At 37.0% G+C, this 19,969-nt stretch overlaps 1 protein-coding gene across 5 annotated transcripts in view; it reads right to left on the bottom strand.

The window, feature by feature from the left end:
* ELAVL2 (ELAV like RNA binding protein 2) overlaps nucleotides 1-17,209 on the bottom strand; it is a 166,791-nt gene extending 149,582 nt beyond the window's left edge. Inside the window, exons 1-2 of one of the 5 annotated variants that reach the window (XM_072728143.1) lie at nucleotides 16,740-17,209; nucleotides 16,515-16,576 (exon numbers count right to left, since the gene is read on the bottom strand). The gene's annotated coding sequence lies outside the window, so the exon portion shown is untranslated. Of the gene's footprint in view, nucleotides 1-16,353; nucleotides 16,452-16,514; nucleotides 16,577-16,739 lie in introns of those variants that run through there. The other 4 variants (XM_072728149.1, XM_072728150.1, XM_072728141.1 and 1 more) reach the window with 4 other exon arrangements.
* Nucleotides 17,210-19,969: the final 2,760 nt, after the last annotated feature.

Raw genomic sequence — 19,969 nt, 5'->3', positions numbered from 1 at the left:
GTATTTATTCCTGATCTTTGACAAAAGACCTGTTTCAGTTTGATTTAAGCATCTTTTGAGTGCCTCTATTTGTACAATCTCTTCACAAGTTTTTAATAGTATAGCTTGTCAAAAATTAGTCCTTTAAGTAGAAATTGTAATGTTACTCTAGCAAGAGCCACAATTTTGTAATTGTGGAGAGTTTGGGTTTGGACTTCAGGCACATCCTGATTTGAACCCGACTCCATCACTGTGGGGCCTTGGACAAGTTACTCAATCTCTTCTAAGCCTTGATTTACTGATCTATACAACGTTGATAATAATGCTTAACGTAGGATGACTGTGAGTTGAAATGTAACCATGAGTGTAAAATATTTAAACTTCTCTCAACAGAGGAAACAACGGATACACAGTAACTACGATGAAGGAAACATAAATGGTGACTTAGCACACTTATCTGATGAAGCAAGGATCAGAGTTCCTGCCTTTACATACGGTCTCTGAAGTATAGTCATTTGCTCTCATTACTATCCCAACCGATCTATCCTATGATAAATATCTTTTCCCATTTCTAATTGTAACCAAGTTTAAAAGACCTCAAAAGGTGTAAAATCTTCTGCCTGCCCTCTGATAAGGCTTCAATACATTTCCCAGTACCATTTCATGATTTGCCCATGAAAAGTTGTGGGTCTTCAAAAAGGAACTTAGTCTGAAATCCCATTTGATTGATATAATAAAAACACCTTAGATTTTTATAGTACTTTTTATCACAAAAAGCTCAATGCACTTTTACATATTTATCATTGTAACCCAGAAGGTAAGGAAGGACATAAATTTTTTTTCTCATTTTCAGGAGCATAACAGAGGCATTAGGAATATGGGTTACATTTTTAAGATTAATAAGAATAAAGAGCAGCTTTCCTGAATGTTGTCTTTCTACAGTGTTACTCTCTTTGGCATTAATTATGACCATTGCACTTTGTTAGGCTCAAAATGTTAGTGTGTGGCATTAAGTTATAATTAATTACTCACTGAAATCAGTTGAATGAAATATATATAATCAGTCTAATCAAAATAAAATATTTTTATTTTATGCCAAGAGATACTTTTATTACTTTTATTTTATTATATATATATATATATATATATGCATGTATTATCCAATCTTATTTACCATTCTGTGTTATCTCTAAGGCAAGAATTTAAAAGTTACTAGTCATTTACGGCCTTGGAAGAAATCAGTTTCAATCTCCTTATCACTGGCCTTTCCCCAGGCTCTCCACATTTTTATAGGCTATTATATTTATTCCATTTACATAGGCTAACAGTACTCCCTGCTCTAGTTTTCTATTTCTTAGGTTGTCTGTGCTTTAAAAATCTATCAAATAAATATCCAAAAGAAGGTAGAAGTAAAGTGTATAAAGGGCACAAGAGGCTATGCTTTTTATAATTGTCTTTTGAATGAAAGAAAATGGAGAAATAATGTCCACTTGACATTATAAAACATATAATATCAAAAGAATACTAAAATTTGCTTATGGTTTATACTCTTGCTGTTTTCTCCTGGACTAACATTGCCACGGATTGACAGAGATACAGCTATGGATGTGGACTTTCATTGAATTAGCAGAATGGAAGGAAACAAAACTCTGCAGCCCAATAAAAAGATGCATCTTAAACTTTTTGATGTCTAAGTTCATAGATGACAATGAAAGACCAATGGTATTTTTATTCTCAACTTCAATGAGCATCTCTCTGTGCCCTGAATGTACCTTTCAATTTGTTGAGATTGAATCACACAAAGTCCAGTCATGTGTCTGCAAGACTTCTTTGAGGAAGTGCAATTAGCACCAAGAAGAAACATACGTACACACAGAACAGAGCTGCTCTTTACTGCCATCACACCAACCCCTTTTAATCCTTCATGTTGATGTCGCTAAGTGGGAAATCTATTTCTCTGACTGAGCATATGTATGTGCATCTTAAGGGAATACAGAGAATACTATTGTAATAAAAATGATGTTCTGTTCCTTTGGTCACTGTCATTCTAGTATGAAAAATTAGACAATATGGTTGTTTTAAATGTCAGTTTTTGTAAACATGAGTTGGAAGATGTAACATAGATGAACGGTGTTACAGACTGTTTAAGCTGTTTGAGTAACAAATAGACATTTCCTTGAATTATTTTGACATAATTTACTGTGAAATTTCTTTTTTTCTTTTGCTGATATTTCTAGATTTCTTGTGCAGACAACACAAAGAAAGGCCTTTCTTTTATGTCAGTGCTCTCATTATTTAACTCATATAGCACTGATGTTTTTTAGAATACTAGTATTTCCTAGACATGAAATGAATGCTAAAAGAAAGGTATGTTTCCATATGAGCCATATCAAAAGGATATGAAGATCTGAGCCTCTTTATAAGGTGTTATAAAAGAGGAAAATATAAATATATGTTGTAGTGCTTTAGTCCCTAGTTTCAAAAGATCTTTCTATAAATCTCCTTTATTGGGTTGTGTGCATGTGTGCGCATGTGGGTATGTTTAGAGCAAATGAAATGAGATTCAGAGGGAAAAACTGCAAGACTTTGGTAGAGGAGGCCAGGCTGACTGTAGAGGAGAAAGTTGGCTGGAGAGCAAAGATAGGTTGGTTCAGTATTCCAGAGACACGTCATAGAGGCTTTGAAAGCCAGCAGAGGAAAATAACTGACATAAAACTAATATACTTGATCTTGGCCGAAAGGCCAAGAAGTGATACTGACATAAACTACTAGCTACAGAATATATCTATCGATAAGTGTAAATTTTGGACATGCCAAGCAGGAGAGACTCAAAGGCATACGAATCAGAATCAAGACATAAGGAGGACTAAGAAGCTAAAAAGTTAAAAAACAAAAACCTACTAAGACTCCTTGGAATGAGGTGGTAAGGTCAGGGAATAAATAGAGATAGGCAAAGACTAATAGGTATAGAAGGGTTCACTGATAATAATGAAAATGTTTTGACAGCCAAAATACTTATAGAAGGCCCTGGGAAAGTGATAGGGTTCTGAACAAATAATATTTGATCCAAAAAGCCCAAGGCAGCTATGAGGGTGAGAAATCAGGAACCAGAGCCTGTACCCTGATTAGATGTGGATGCCTCTAAGACACCTCTGTGCCCAAGAGGGGCCTTTAAAAACATCGCTAGGAAGGATGCACCAAGCTAAGAGTCCTAGGCTTGGAGAAAGGAGATGTGAGTCTGAGTGTTCTTTCTCCCACTAACTACTGATTCCCTATAAGCAAGTTATTCTGACTAAATCTCATGATTCCCAGAAGACTGGATTAGTAACAAATAATAATGGATAACAAGTATTGAATATGTACTATATCCTAGACAGCATTCTAATGTTCTATATACATTAAATCATTTAATCTCACAATAATCCTATCATTTTAAGGATGAGGAGACTGAAGAAGTTGAGTAATTTGCCCATGATCACACAACTAGAAACTGAGAGAGGTGTGATTTGACCCCAAGTAGTTCATTTGCATGGCCTAAGTCTTTAACCACTACATATCAGATGACCTCTGCAGTACGTTCTGGGTGTAAAATCCAGTAATTCTAAATAAATAGATAAAAAAGGGCAGCCCAGGTGGCTCAGTGGCTTAGTGCTGCCCTCCGCCCAGGGCCTGGGATCGAGTCCCATGTCAGGCTCCTTGCATGGGGCCTGCTTATCCCTCTGCCTGTGTCTCTGCCTCTTTCTTTCTCTATGTCTCTCATGAATAAATAAATAAAATCTTAAAGAAAAGAAAAAAATATATAGCAGAAATTAAAGAGGACATAACACAAGAGAACAAGAGTATAGGGAAAATAGAGATTACAATTAGCATAAACAGACAAAACTATTTTTTAAAATGGAAATAATCATACTCAAGTCTTTAAATGCCATCTGTTGCTCACTAATGGAAGAGAGATAAAAATGATACTTAAATAGTTTACTTCTTTAAAATGATTCAGGTCAGGGCAGCCTGGGTGGCTCTGTGGTTTAGCACCACCTTCAGCCCAGGGCCTGATCCTGGAGACCCGGGATCCTGTCCCACCTTGGGCTCCCTGCATGGAGCCTCTGCCTGTGTCTCTGCCTCTCTCTCTCTGTGTCTCTCATGAATAAATAAATAAAATCTTTAAAAAATATGAAATAAAATGATTCAGGTCAAATACAATAGGATTTTGAGAAACATAATATACAATGTCCTAGGGGGTCCTAGCTATCAGTCATACTAGGTTATGAGGAAATTTTCATTATTTGGTTTTTGTAAATTTTAATTTTCAGAAGTCTACTCCACAACCATAGTAAATAGTGATAAGCCATGGAAAGGGCAGTATATATTTGGTAATTCAATGATATATAAAGATTTCCATGAAATATTGAGAGTATTCAACATCCCATAAAGAATAGTCACTAGAACATTAAAGAGTGGCATGCTTTCTTTTTTATAAATCTGAAAAACAGGTAGTTTTGTGTTTGGGGTCAAAAAACACATGAAAAACTATGGCTAAGAGCTCAAGTTTCAGGCCTATATTCAGCAAGGTAGAAGCTGCTGGTAGATACTGAATGTTGAGGACCAGAGACCTCTTAAAAGACAACTTACATTTGTAGAGAGGACAGATGAATAGCCCTGGAGTTTCCAAACAAAATATTATTCACTTACAAAAACAAATCTTGAGATTTAATCCATATGAAAAATACATTTATAATAGAGCAAACTGATGAAAATTTCAGAAATTACCAGTTTCTAAGAATGTAAGATAATAACTCCCCTGCCCATTTAGAATTGCCTAATATTCACTATACTCAATATCAACTATTTCCTTCATTTAATGCCTATCTGTATTATGGCCAAGGGATGTTCTTTTCATTTAATTAATCATTTCTTTTTCCCTATTATGCCCTTTCCTGCAGTTGCTAGCGAATCTCATAAAATGCACCTTTATTCTCAACTAGCAAAGCCCTTAAAGTGATTTGCTTATATTTCTATAGCATATAAATAAATGAAAACCATAACACAGTAAATAATTATAATGAGATTGAACAAAAACTGGCTTCCTGACAGGTACCATTTAGTGAATTGCTATTTCAATGCCCTAAACAGTCACCTGAGTTAATTCAATTTTCTATTGTTTAATATTTGTCTTTAAAATCACTCTGCAGAAAGTGGGAAACTGGCTCATGGTCTCAACTCTATAGGATGGTACAGTCTGAACACTCTCACTTATTTAATTTGCTATTTAAAAATATTCTAATGTTATGACCAAGAATCTAACAAGAACTCCATGCAGAATTATTTGATTTTAAAGGAATATAATGACCAAACTTGTAGTCTTGGTAGAATTGGAAAAGAAGATATTAAGAAATAATATCAAAATAAGAGAAATTTATTTTTTAACATGAAGTTTTTAATGTGGCTCTGCTACTGTCTTTTAAGCTTTATAAGTTGTAAACACATATTAACTTTTAGATATGAATTATGACCATTTTGAAAAAAACATTATTTGTCATAAACAGAGGACATAAGCGCCACTGCCCTCGATCATGCACTCATTTGACTCGTGGCGCAGTCTTGAATAATTTTAAACCAAACATGACTGCGGCAATCAATTTTCGTCCAATTTATTGGGCATGAGTTAAAGCCAATTAAAAAACCATTTTTGGTGCAATTCAAGGGGAAAATGTATAAACCCATGAAAAACAGATTTCAGTCCTAGACATGAGTCATCACTATTCTAAATAATGGTGTCAGCCCCAAATCAGAAAGAACAAATCCTAAAATTGCATATTCCACACGGGAAACTGCATTTCTCAGCAATGATTTTATGTATTTTAAAATATTTTTTAATAAGAAATTAACCTGGAAGGAAAAAGTATGCTCTTCTAACACTGTGTCATTTCTGAATATTTTTTAGCCATGAAATTAAAAGGTAATTTATAGCGGCTCCTGAGTTTCTGAATTAAGACCTAAAGTAGAAAGTCATCTGTAACTTTTATACAGAGAAAGCAAAACATTTTACCTATAATTTTAAAGAATCTTTTAACTATTAGACCATGGCTCCTCTCACATGAATATAGTAGCTATCTTTTAAGGCCATAAAATGAAACAATCCCTGTACATTCTGGATAATCTTAGGATAATCAAAGCAGCAAAATGGGAGCTTCTAGGTTGGAAATTACAGCTATAAAATACAGCCATGCATTTTCAATCTGTATATTTAAGAGGCCTTCTCAGGATTGCAGCCGCTCACAGTATTCAAGCAGATGTGGATTCTGGTTCTGCCTCTCCCATATTCCTTGGTATATGACTTTGGGCCCATTCCCTGACCTCTCCAATCCTCCGATTTCTCTTGGTAAAATGAGTACTATAAGAATAAGAGCCACATTTTAGGGTTATTGTAAGCACTAAGTGAAAAAATACTTGTCAAGGTCTTAGGAGAATGCCTGGCACAGAGTGCATCTTCCAGTGACCATTAGAACCGGTGAGAGGAAAGTCTGGAGATTCTCACACATAGCTGTGAGTTGAAGCCTCAACCTACTGGGTAGGTTTTTTTCTTTTAAAGTACAGATGCCTGGTCTGTATCCTAGGACATCTGCTCAGTAATTTTGAGGTTAGGTCTCAGCGTATGTGTTTATAAAAATCTCTACGGATGATTCTGATTGATTTAAAACAAAAAGTAGTACTAACTTTTCAATTGCTCAGGTAACTTGGAGTTTAAGTATGGCTTAAACTATTTAAGTGTGGCTCTCTGTTGAGCAGTTTAAAAAAAAAAAAGATTTTATTTATTTATTCATGAGAGACGCAGAGACCTAGGCAGAGGGAGAAGCAGGCTCCCTGTGGGGAGCCCGATGCAGGACTCATCCCAGGACTAGGGGATCCAGTCCTGAGCCAAAGGCAGACCTAACCTGAGGCACCCAGGTGCCCCCCTGTTGAGCATATTAATGAGAATAATTGCCAAACTTGTACTTTTGTGTTATGCTGAAAGAGATTTAACTGGCAGACTTTTAAAAGATTTGATTTACTAAAGCTTGTAGCTTTTACTTCTATTTAATAAGCATAGACAGATGAGGCAGGGGATTTTTTCAGTTCTATTTTCCTGTTGAGTTAGTTCATTTCTAACTGTCCTATTTCAAGATAAGTAAGCAGTCTCCTCAGTGATAGAGATCAAGGAACACTACATGGTTAAGGAAAGCAGCTACCAGAAAAATATTTATATTGGCCCGACATGACTACCCGACAGGTTATTCACCATGATTGTTTAACAAAAATGAGGACATTTTCCCTGGGAGTGACTTTCAAATATTAACCGGGGAAAAAAGGACTCTCTTTAACATCTTCCCATTAGTGGGGAATAATTTATTAGATTTACAACCTGTCACCTTGGAAGGGAAAGAGATATTGTCGTAGTAGACCTTGGGTTTTAACAATATGAGTAAAGGGACAGCACAACCCTAAGGAAACAAAGGATGGCCAGGTCTTAGAGGTATCAAGAGAAGGTGATGGGGAGGTGAGAAAACCAGAGTTTTCCCCATTTTTGTTTAGGGCCGCTCAAAGTACAGCTGGTATATTCCCAGACTTAAGGCTTTTATAGGCCTTGTTGGTAGGAAATCGGAGTTATTTAAACCCTGGAATATCTCTACACAAGAATCCAAGAAAATTCTAACACTGTCACACTACCAGATAGTTTTTAATTTAGAGCGTATGCCATTGATACACTAGATTGATACATTAGATTCTCCCTGAATCGAAGAATGTAAATTGTATAGGTGACCTAATATTGGGAAAATCCTCATTCTCTGGGAACATTTTTTAGCCTGACCCCTGGGGTTTAGAAAGGACCCTTAAAGTCTAGATGTAATTCCAACATCATGCATTGGCAAGCTATTGGTAGATCAAGGTGTTGAAATATTGATCAAGGAGTTGGTATACCCCAGATTCCAGTTTTAAAACTATGAATCTCTGTTTCTTATATATAAAATGAAATTATATTATTTACTCTTCTTACTTTATGAGGTTATTGTGAAGCCAAAATAAAATTACATATATGAAAACTGGAAAATTTTTTATTGTTGTGGCATAAGAATTGAGAGGAAAATAACTATTTTTTAATGTATAGAACTTTCCAGCAAATTACCCAAAAGCCTTTCAGGAACATATTTCCTTTTTCTTATTAAATAAACTTTTCCCCCCCTTTTCAATATAATTCCACAAAAGTTTCAAAATCAGGTTGTAAAATAACAATTCTATGTTAACACTTCAAAAAGTGAAATTGCCTGAAACTTGCTGAACTATTATGAAACATGAAAATGAAAATCTGTAAAAATAAAACCTTCCATTTTCCTTGTTTATGAATATAATGTTTCATCTAAGTCTAGCCTTAGACAATTGGTTTCTAAAACATGGCTCTTTGAAATTTTAAAGAGAGCTCTTTCAGAATTTTTTCATTTAACCAGCAGAGAACTGCTTTCTCACAGCTGGAAGCTTAAACAGCTGGTGACTCTGGATACTTTTTTATTCCCCTGGGTAACAGTTCAAGGATCCTCACTGTGGTCTCAGGACAGCCAGCAAGGTATGTGGTCAGGAACATGTTCCAATACAAGCCAATTCCAAAGCCACCCCTCCACACATCCCCTGGGAGTAGAAAACAGATAACTCAGAGCCTTGTGTCACCTGAATGGGCAGATATTCTATCTGTTGAGGAAAATCAGCCTTCATAAGAATTTGCTTTCTGACCCATGATCAGAGATCACAAGGCCTATGTGACCATAAGGATTCTCTGAAGGACTTAGGATGTCAGTCTCAGGATTTGGTTTTTGGAACTTATCAATATCTGGCTCCCCCCTTATTTCCATTATATAGGAAATAGGAATTCACTTAGGATGCATTTCTGAGTCTTTCTTAATAGAGCACTACATAGTTAACTTCATTTTTAACTTCCAGGAAGAACAAGCAAAAAGAATATTTCAGCCTAGCTGTCACTGCAGTACTATTTATTGTATCCACTAGAGGACTCTTCTCAGAATGGCTCAAAATATCTCCCCTCTCATTCCCTGTGGCCTCTGGCATTTGATGCTCAACTAACTCTTGAGTTGGGCCACTGGCTACATATCAGTGTTAGAATGAAAACATTCCCCCTACTTTACACCTCCTGCTAGTTCAATAAAGCGATGTTTAAATAACTGAACTGGCTTCAATGAACTGTACTTGCCATTTTTTTCCTGCTTCTTAGCTAGATAAAATGGAGATAATTATGAAGTGGATGAGCAGGTTTAATGAAAGCCAGTTTCTTTTGGTATACTCCTGAAGCAGCAATCATCATCTGTTTGGCTTTTGAAGAGCAACAATTATAATCACTTAAACCCCCAAGGGGAACAAAAATAGAATTTACATTAGCATATAAAATATACAGCTGGATTGGGCAAGCCTATAAAATTCTGGGGAAATCATTCTAATCTGAATGCTATTCAAACTCACAAGTAAAATGAGTTCAAGAGTATTTTACATGCTTCCTTCCTATAAAATAATACATATAACAATGTTGAGAGGATTTTCCTAAAAATGAACACAAGGAAACAAAAAATTGTTGCCAGGAGAGAATCCCAGTGAGAATGGGATAAACTGCATTGTCAAGACATCAGAAAGCAAAATGCATAATGATATTCACATGAAGTACTAATCACTCTGAAGTAAAGATTTTTCATGCAACTGGGAGTTTAAGAAAGAAAAATAGGGTGGTTTCAGTCTGATCAATGATGAAACTTAATCCTAAGTAAAGAAAATTTCAGATTAATAGTACTTCCCTCCTCTGTTGTAAATGTGAAAGCAACACAAAGGAAAGTGAAATCACTTAAGTTGATGCCCTATTGTTACAAAGCAGAACTCTTTTTTTTCTATTTTAAAACATTTTCATATCCTTTCCTCTCAAATAACCTCTTTCTTACACCTCCTTTTCTAATTCTAGCCCAGATCACAGGCAATCTCCCTCACCATTTATGTTATTTAATTACTTTTGCTTTTGTGTGCCTTTCACGGTTTGCAATATACTTCTTTCCCACCCACCCACCCCCCTTTGGTAGAGGATAGAAGAATAAAAATGGAGCCTGTGCTTTATCCATTATGCTACTAGCAACAAAACACTAACATAATCAATATATTAAAGGCTTGCCTGGCTGTGCACATTTGTCAAAGGCAGTGTATCTGAGAAATTACACTAATGAATCTTAAAAAATTCAGCATCACAGAAAACTTGCTCTCCCTCATCTTAAGTACATATCAAAATGTAAAAACTAGAAAAATATATACTGCATCTTTCTTTATATTATCTGAAGGTCTACTGTTACTTTTTTTTAAATTAAAAAAAAAGTGTATAAAACTTCACTGCCACTGAGAAACACTTCCTGAATACCCTCACTAAAGCCAACTGCAGGCAAACTGGTGATAGTGTCCTCTATGCTCCTGAAAGCACTTTGTACATAGCTCAGATAGCAATGATCTCACTCCATTATAACCATTTGTTGACATGTCTGTCTCCTGCACTGACTGTGCAATGCTCGATAGCAAACGCGTCTTTCCCAGTAGGGTATTTCCCGGCTCCAGCCCTGTGCCTAAAATGTAGTAAGCTCACGATCATGTTTGTTGAGTAATATATGTGCCATTAATTTGTATTCTAAGATACACCAAAATGTTATGGTGTCTATGATAAGAACTAAACATATTAAATACCATCTCTGTTATAATATCAAATTTAATGGTGATAAATTAAGCACCAATAAATTAGAAATTCAGAAGTTTAGATTTCTATAGCAATCTTCTCACTCTCATTATCCTTAACAAAGGATAGTGGTAACTTTTTAATATTTTATTAAATATTTATAATCTGTACTGTGGTTAATTATTTTTATTGGAAACACTCAAAAAAGCTGAATTCTCAGTTCTAAACGGTAATGACCTCAGATTTCATTAACTGTATATGTCTATTAAAAAAAAAAAAACCCAAACATTAGAACTGTCTTCTCAACCTCTGCCAATGTCTGTCAGGTGTGATAGTATCTAGTTTGTATTATTTTACCCTTTCCTGTAAATCCCTCACGCTCTGAGAGACTTTGATGAAAAATCCACGACATACAACTTTACTTTGAACAAAAAATGTAACAATTTCATGTTTAAAAGAATTTAAATGGATTAAATTGAGGTGCAAAGCTCGAAGGATTCCAGAACCTATGCAGGAATTATCATAAAGTTCTTCCATTCTTTCCCTAATTTAAACACAGGGATTTAAACATCTCCTAATTTTTCAAGTGAAATTACCATTTTGTATGAAGTTATGGGAAAGCAATAGTGGAGATAAGGATCCACAGGCCTATCCTTAAAAACTTAGATTTTTAGTTAATAATAAGTATAGCTAATGTACTTTTCATTAGATAAAATTCCGTTTTGTGGCATTAATTATCCCATAAATTTAAAACTGAAAAACTGCTTTAATAAGTTTTCTCTTTTGCTTCCTACTAATAAAACTATAGCATTTTGTATATGTATATTTACACTTATTATTTACATATAGACCTGTGCACTTTGATAAATTTGAAGGGAAAGAAAATTGTCATTTCTGTGATTTTAGTACTTAAAATGTAATGTAAAATTTCAAATCAAAGATAAATAGAAAGTTATACAAATATTAACTATGATAATAACAGATTGAATTTTACTGAAAATGAGCCAAGTAACTAGAATTAGTTTTTGGAGAGTGAAAATCCAAGGGTTTGTCAGGGCATGGTCTCCAAGGTCAGAGTGAAGTGGAGCCAAGTTATGTGTGACCAACAGCAAGAATTCTGCAAGACTTAAACACTTAAGCCCCACAGCTCTTTGATTATAACGTGGTCCTTAAAAGGCAAAAGCTATAAGACTTTTAAAAAAGCTACTGGCACTCTCATAGTAACTGAGGTTTAAACATGATAGATCTATGTATGGGTACCTGGATAGCTCAGGCAGTAGGGTATGTTCTCTGGGTCTCAGAGTCTTGGGTTTGTGCCCCACCCCACGTTGAGTTTGGAGATTACTTAAAAATAAAGTCTTTAAAGAAAATAAAAATAAGTATGACAGATCTGAATGATTTTACTTTATAAAAAGCTGAAACAAAACAGATCAATTTCTAAAAAGTTCTTCACTCAACGAGAGCATAAAATTCAAATGCTCTTTTAACAGGTGAGCTCTGTGCATTTTGAAAAAGTAATTCAATTAAAAAAAATGTTTACACCAAACAATTTAGGAACCCATTTATTGTATAACATGCAGACAGAGTTATTCTGAGTGCCTTCATTTCTTCTCAGGTGAAAGTGAAAAATCGAACAGTTTTCTGTTGAATGTAAATGAAGTCCTTAAACATTTTTTCATTGGTACTTAAGGGAACTTGAATGGATTACCTCCATAAAATCTTAACATCTCCATTTTTGCAGATTCGATATCTATGTCTCATTCTCTCAGGTTCAAAGATTTTATAAATAAAAGAACAGCACAATTAGAGCCTTTTAAAGGGAAGGAATCTTTTTTTCTAATATATGAGAGTCTATCATCTTTCATATTTAAAAAGGAATCATATAATAGGATTTCATTTGAAAATTCTATTTTCTATATCACTTTCTATATGTCTCTAACTAAATGAGGGCAATTTAAAAATTCAGAAAATAATTGCAGTGTAAGTTAATTGATTATAGGTATATCAAGGTAAGCTAACTTAAAAAATACATAGTATGGCAAAAAGTCATTAAATGATTTGCCACTCATCAAATCATATAATATTACTTAGGCAAATATTATTGTAATCAAAATTTTAAAGTCCTTAAATGAAAAATTAAATAGCATTTAAGTTGGTAACATAACAAAAACACCACTCTGCTTATTTGATTTTGAGTCCCCTTGTAAGGAAAACTGAGTTTGCAGTTAGATTTTCCTTTTAGTTAGTAGGCATCTTTGGTACTTATTTGAAAATATTTCTGTCATTATCATTGATTTAATCTTCCTCTCCTTTTGTTTGTTTTGGGGTGGGATGGAGAATGCAATAAATTTTCCCTAATTATTGTCCCAAGAGAGAAACAACCAGTCAAATTAGCCTATTATATCCAAACCCAATTTGGGAATTATAATTAGGAATATTTCACTAAGTTTTATTTCTTCAAAAATGTTTTATCAAAGAAAGTGCCAAGATTAAGAGTAATCATTCCTATCTTGGGAATTTGTGGAGATCATGTGGGTTTTACGTGGAGGGTCTTTTTAAATTTAGAAAATTATCACACATTTTCATTTTGTTTGATTTTAGATCCAAGTTATGATAGATTTGATTCAACTGGTTATGAAGCTGTCTGACCTTACTCTAGTTAGTTGCTAGGCATAATAAAACCTCCACCTAAAAATAAATAAATAAATAAATAAATAAATAAATAAATAAATAAATAAATAAAATAAAACCTCCACCTAGAGTGTTTTGATGATTAACTGAAATAATATATGTCAAGCACTCACACAGGAATGGATTCATGGCTGGGTCAAGGCAGGTGGACAACAAATGTTAACTACTAAGGTTAACTTCTTAGCTATTTCAGGTTGTATACTTGATACAAGGTATACATTACTAATTAGAAGTAATAAATGAAGGTTATTTTTGAATTGTTAAAATCATAATATCACTTCAGCTCTTCCTCTTTTGCTTGTTTGCTTGCAAGAACATTTCATTTCCTAGATATGGTACAAGGGGTAAAAAGTGCAATGTAACATTGGATGACCCTGGCTGCCACCCACCTGCACTCCCCACACATATCTCATCTATTTTGCTCCTTTATATATGATACCTATTTACATAAATTGAGTAAATGTTATGGGATAAATATTTCTATGAGAATATTGCTTAGTTGAAAACACTTAGAATTTTGTTCTTATGAATATTATAAGCTTCCTGTTTTTGTGAAATTTATTCTAATGGACTGAGGTTTAGGGAAAATATCAGAACATGGCCACTGTATTTCTAATGTGCTAGTGACATGTAATTAGAACATTGAGGAAAGAAATGATAATAGTATTACTTTCTGATATAAAGATATTTTCATAATGAGAAAGTTTAGTAAATCTAAAATTACCACAGAATTGTAGTATTAGTGAGGGAAAGTGCCTGGAATATTAGCAATAAATAATTTAAGTACATTTATAAGATATTAAACTATATGTATTATTGTCACTTAGATGACTTTCAATTACCCAACTTATTTTAAATAATAATTTTTATGAACATCTTCAAGAGAAACAGTATTTTCAATGTGTAGGTAGAAAGTTATAGTAAAGTTGAGGGCTTAGGTGAAATTATGAGTATTATAAAATAATTCTGATTAAAGGGGTTTTTCCCCAAGTATCCAAGTAATTTAACTTTGCACATATACAGGCCATAAATTTACTTGCAAATAACTGTACAGCAGTAGTAGTGAATTCTTACTTCATCTGTAGTCCTCATATAAATGCAGTTTAAGATGTTCCTTAAAATCAACAAATAACCCAGGCAGTACCAGTATAGATCAAGATTAATCACAAAATTAAATAGGCATGACAGATGAGTAGAATGATCCAAAGTAAATTATAGTTAAAAATATTGTCGGTCGACTATCTGTAGTTCAAGAATAGCAGTACAAAAAAAAAAAAAAAAAGTCAAACTTCTTAACTGAATCTCTTGCTACCAGAAATATATAAAATACTATATTTTAATTTAAGTTCTTCTAGCATTTCTTTTCAAAGCTTCATTGAATTGATTCTGCTTGTACCAACAGATTAGTAGTTTACTTTAGCCATTTGGAGTTTCAACTCTCAAGCAGAAAACTGTTTTAAAGAAGATGATTGCAAATAGCAAGACCAAAAGCAACTGATTTGAGAAGCCAACTGCATAAGGTGTGGCTTTACCTTGACAGTTACTGGTAAATTACATCAACTTTTTGGAGAAGAGACCACATGTAAGTCAGTTGTTAAAATAAGTCATTAAACTGTATGCCCAATAAAATTCATTAATTTTGTGGCAATGTAATCAGTTAATTGTTACTTTCTGTGTTTTTTATGATCAGAGGAAGTTTATGATAACTTAAAAATATTTTAGAATAGGTCTTGAAAAATTTAAGCATATGCAATTATACCTGCACACATAATTACCAAAAACAATGTTAATTAAGAATGGTTGCAACAAAACATGAATACAATTCCTCTTAGGGGTCGTTTTTGTTTCCATTACATCCTTCAAAGGAGAAAACTTAGATGGCCTTGCCTCACCAGAGAATGTGCAGGTCCATTCCAATATAGGGCATCCCAGCCATCTCCATGACAACAGCCCTTGACAAATTAAAAGGCAACCAGATTCACACACAGAAAAAGTTAAGACTACTGAGCACTGTTAATCTTTGTTTGTTTGTTTGTTTAATTCAGAGCTGGCCAAACTATTTAGAATTTTCCAGAGGAAAGGCTGAACCTTTTACCAAACTTGAAATGGTTAAGCAGACCACCAATACTAAGTTGGATAGCTATTCTCAGAAAGTGAATGAGATAAGGGGACAAAACTCAGAAATCCTTTTCTGGAACACACCTTTAAAAAAACAAACAAACAAACAAACAAACAAGAAAAAGGGATTAGGAGAGGAGGCTGGGGAAGGACCCTTAAATAAATCTCTATTCTTCAGTTTAAAAGGAGAGAGGGCTAGAAGAGAAGGGAGAAATGGGAAGTGGGGGCTAAGCAATTCCTTTCTCCAGCCTCAAGCCTCTTTTTAAGACCACAACTTTCCAAATGTATTCTTTTCTCATCTGCAGGTGTTTAGGATTTGTCTAAGAATGACGGCTTCTAAGATTGCTACTGAGAAGTGTGAGGAGGAGGGTGGGAGGTCTGGCAGTGCAGGTGAGGGCGCAGATAGTGGTGGTCACTGTGGGTGACCCCACTGTTCCTCTCCTCCTCAAGGGTTTGGGTCAGGAATGACCCGGCTACTGTGCTGAGTTCAGGAAGTCAGAGCTGCCCGGGTCTTTTAGAAACCAGACAATAACCTCGTTCCCTTCGCCTCCCTCCCCTGCACCTCCACCCTGCAGACTGCCAACTCTCGCTCACTTTAAATGCATCAAGCCCATTACCATCCCAAGAGTATCCACCAGGTAAATGCGGAACAGGTCTACTGACCAGAGTCAAAAGAAAAACAAAATTTCAACTACTGTCTCATTTGTTTCACCGCCCCCCTCTTCCCAGCCCCTAGCCCTTTGTGTGTGAGGATTCCCCTTCAAACCACCCACCCAGACCGAGCAGACGAGAATAAATGGTAACTTTTGGTTTAAAAGTTCACTTACCACGGCAACCTCATATTGCTTTGTCATGCTTTTTGCACTTAATTTTTCAAAACTGCTTGTGCAGGGCGCGGAACTGGGAAGGCAGGACTAAAGTATCTCTAGTAATCACAACAAAAAGGAGAGAACATTCACCAATCAGAATTACATTTAAATGCACAAACCTCTGAGCAAGACGCACGGTTCACACCACACGAAGGAGAGGGTGGGGGTGGACGAAGCCAAGCTAACAAAACAAAAGGTAAAGGGGAGAGTTGAGTGGTTGGAGGGCAAATTGATCCGAGCCGTCTTTGAACTGAGCCCTGGCTGAAAACCACCACCGCCACCCACCGCCACCCACCAGCACCCGCTCCCAGCACCCCAGCGATTACCCGAGTGACTGCACTTGCCTCCAGCCAGCTCAACTGCAGGAGAGGAACGCCCCATCTAAGTTCACTAGCCCTGCCACAGCCTTCCACTGCCTGATGGGTTCGTTCAGGAAGACACTTCCAGAGGCATCCATCCACTTGAGGTCTGGGTTTGGCGGCTGCTGCGGGGCTGCTGCGAGCAGCTGCGAGGCTCGCTGCCGTCGCGTTCCTGCCTGGTTCGCGCTGCACAATAGTCCCGGCTGGGTGCACCTCATTAAGCCAGCCCGAGAGCCCCAGGAGCAGGGCAAGCCGTGTGACAGCGCTGCCCCTTTGTAAGGACTGTGTGATGGATGCAACCGAAGGGTGGGGTCTGGGTGGGTCAGAACTGTTAATGACAGTATGTATCATTCTGTCCTCCCGGAGAGGGAAGCCCCCTGCCCTCCCCCTAGGTTGGTTTCTCTCTCTCTCTCTCTCTCTCTCTCTCTCTCTCTCTCTCTCTCACACACACACACACACACACACACACTCCTTCCTCTTTCCCCGCCTCCTTATGGCATTTTTCTGCAGTCAGCGTTCAAAAAAAAAAAAAAAAAAAAAAAGTATGAAAACCATCGGGTCATGACTATCTCAGTAGATGATGGAGAAGCGATTTTATCCAAACTCTTAAGGAGACAGAGGATCCTCAAATCGAAAAGACGGGCGCAAGAGGGGCGAGAAGAGCGGACCGGCTGGGTGCGGGAGCGAGCGGCCCCTTAACTGGCGGAGAGTTTGCAAGAGCGAGTCAACTCGCACCCGCACCCGCACCCGCACCCGCATCCGCACCGGGCCCGGGCGCGCGGGACGGCGCCTCCGCGCACAGCGCAGCGCCCTGGGGCCCGGGACGGTCCGGGGGGCGCGCAGCAGGGCGAGGAGAGGGCAGTGCCCCCCCCCCCAGCCCCCGCCGCCCCGAGGCCCGGGCTGGGGGGAGCCTGCGGGAGGGCCCTGCACTCCGACCGCGCGCAGCCCAAGCGCACGAACCCGGCCCCCGGAGCGAAAGCCCAGCGGGCCGGGCAGGGGCCGCCAGGTTCCGCCCCCGCCGCTCGGCAGCCCTGCGGCCCACGCCCCTCCCGCCTTACCGTTCCGGCTCGTCCTGTGCGCGGGAGCCCCGCCCCGGCAGGTGCGGCAGGTGCGGCAGGTGCGCGGCGACGTCAGCCTCCGCCGGGCTGGACCCCCACCCACCTGGCGCCCCCTCCCGCCTCCGTCTCCCCCGGCTGCCCCCGGAAGGCGGAAAGCGCTGCAAACGCCTCTCCTTTTGCCCACTTTGTGGAATCTTGCATCTTGGCTCCCCTGCCTCCCTCTTGTCCTGTTGAAAACATCCACGGATACCTTTTCTTTTCCCCTTCCCATTTTGTTAATGGTCAGAAGAATCCAAGGTTACAGGCACTGATGTTTCAAGTATAGGAAAGTCTTACAGGGCTTTCATTTCCCTACATGGACAAATAGACTATTATTTTACACTCAACTTTCTATTTCCAACTTACTGTGATGCTCTATACTCTCGAGATGGTCACAAAGCACCTGTTCCAAACAGCCTCAGCGATTTCTCCAGAACTGCGTGGATATTTATTTACGTTGATTAGAGTTTATGGAGCACCACGTCTCTAAGACTATGTAATCCACTTCTCTATTTTCATCATTGATGCCTTAGAGCAGCTAGAAGAAAGAAAAAAGCAGAGAGAAAACACGACATTTATGTCTAATGAAACACCTCTCCCTTTTGATGTCAGCTATTAATCACTTAAACTTTGCGTATATAGGTTGTGCAGCCTGTTCTAGGCTATAAGGGTTCCCCTAGAAGGATGTTTATGACCCTCCTCAAAAAGCTTCTGATATCTGGGGAAGGTAAAAAGAACTGGATAATCTTAATTGTTCTATTAAGAAACCACTTTTGGTAGACAGGAAAGATCTTGTCAGAAGACTTGAGCCATAGGAAAAGAAAGGTGTGGTGTTGCTTTTGCGGGGTTCCTTCAGGTCTTATAAACCCCCAAGGTCAGAGAAAACTTCCTCTTTTTTTAACTAATTAGTTTTCACAACTTTTTACAATTCTATGATTTGAAGGTAGTACCAGACTTATGTTCATGTACTTTCTATAATTAAGTAAAGGAGAAAGGTTGGGGAGGAAGGAAGACCAGTTAGAATTAGTGAAAAACCTAAATAAATCGACGTATTAATACATTGACAGTAATACTGACTTAATAAGCATGCTTAGAAGAAATCCCTAGAATATACCTTGACAAGGAAGAATTAGAATTATGTATAATTAACAAAATAGTTTCTACATAAATACCTTGTAAGAGCATGAAAACTTTAAAGTTGCACTTATATTGTTTTACTAATTTGCATAATGTGATAGCTAAAAAAATAGTTGAATGGAGACAGCAAATGGCTTTTGTAGTTATTAATTGTAAGTAGAGTAATAAACAAAAGTTTATTTATGTTATTAAAGCTCTCCATTCCTCAAGACCTAGATAAGCAAGATACTAAACACGTTTCTCTGAACATATTATCCTGTTTGAAAACTATGACCTTTTTTCTAAAGAATAGCTCATTAGCTGGCAGGGTAAGTTCCCCCTCTACCCTCATGAACTTTTCAACAGTTTTGAAGGCATTCTGAAAAACATACACTTTACTAAATTTTCTCTGTTCACCCTTTCTGTACCTCCAACCTAGAACTACATCATTAGGATCGGAATAATGGAAGGAATGGGAACGCTAGCCAATGCAATAAGGGTGTTTTCCCTGACACTCTGAAAAGTAGGCAAAAGAAATGAACAATAAATTTGGAAATTGGGTCTTTTACTAAATGCAACTTTTAAGATGGGATAAAAACAGCTCCAGTAAATGTATATGTTAAACATATTAACCTTGTGAAACGTAAGATTGCACCTGGGAGAAGTTAGCACAGTTGGAGATTATTAAGACACATCAGCTCACTCAGCATTAATGAGAACTTGAGCCTCGTGTGGAACACAGTTGTACCAAATTGGCAAGAGTCATATACCTAGACGTAAACTGAAATTTTTCTAGGAGGGAAGGCTATATCAAACCGAAAGAAAAACTGTAGAGATGTTTGTTTTTAATTTACCATCCTGCAAAATGTTTATCCTACCAAAATTTCCTAGCACATTCCACAATAACCTATATGATAGTATCAGTACATTCTGAAAAGAAAGTGTTTAATACCTGACAAAGGTAATATGTTCTAATTTCTATTTTTATTAATACGATTATAG

Source organism: Vulpes vulpes, chromosome 12 (genome assembly GCF_048418805.1).
Source record: "Vulpes vulpes isolate BD-2025 chromosome 12, VulVul3, whole genome shotgun sequence".
In the NCBI taxonomy this organism is placed as follows: domain Eukaryota; kingdom Metazoa; phylum Chordata; class Mammalia; order Carnivora; family Canidae; genus Vulpes; species Vulpes vulpes.
The sequence above is the reverse complement of the archived record's forward strand: the minus strand, read 5'-3'. Positions and strand labels throughout refer to the sequence as shown.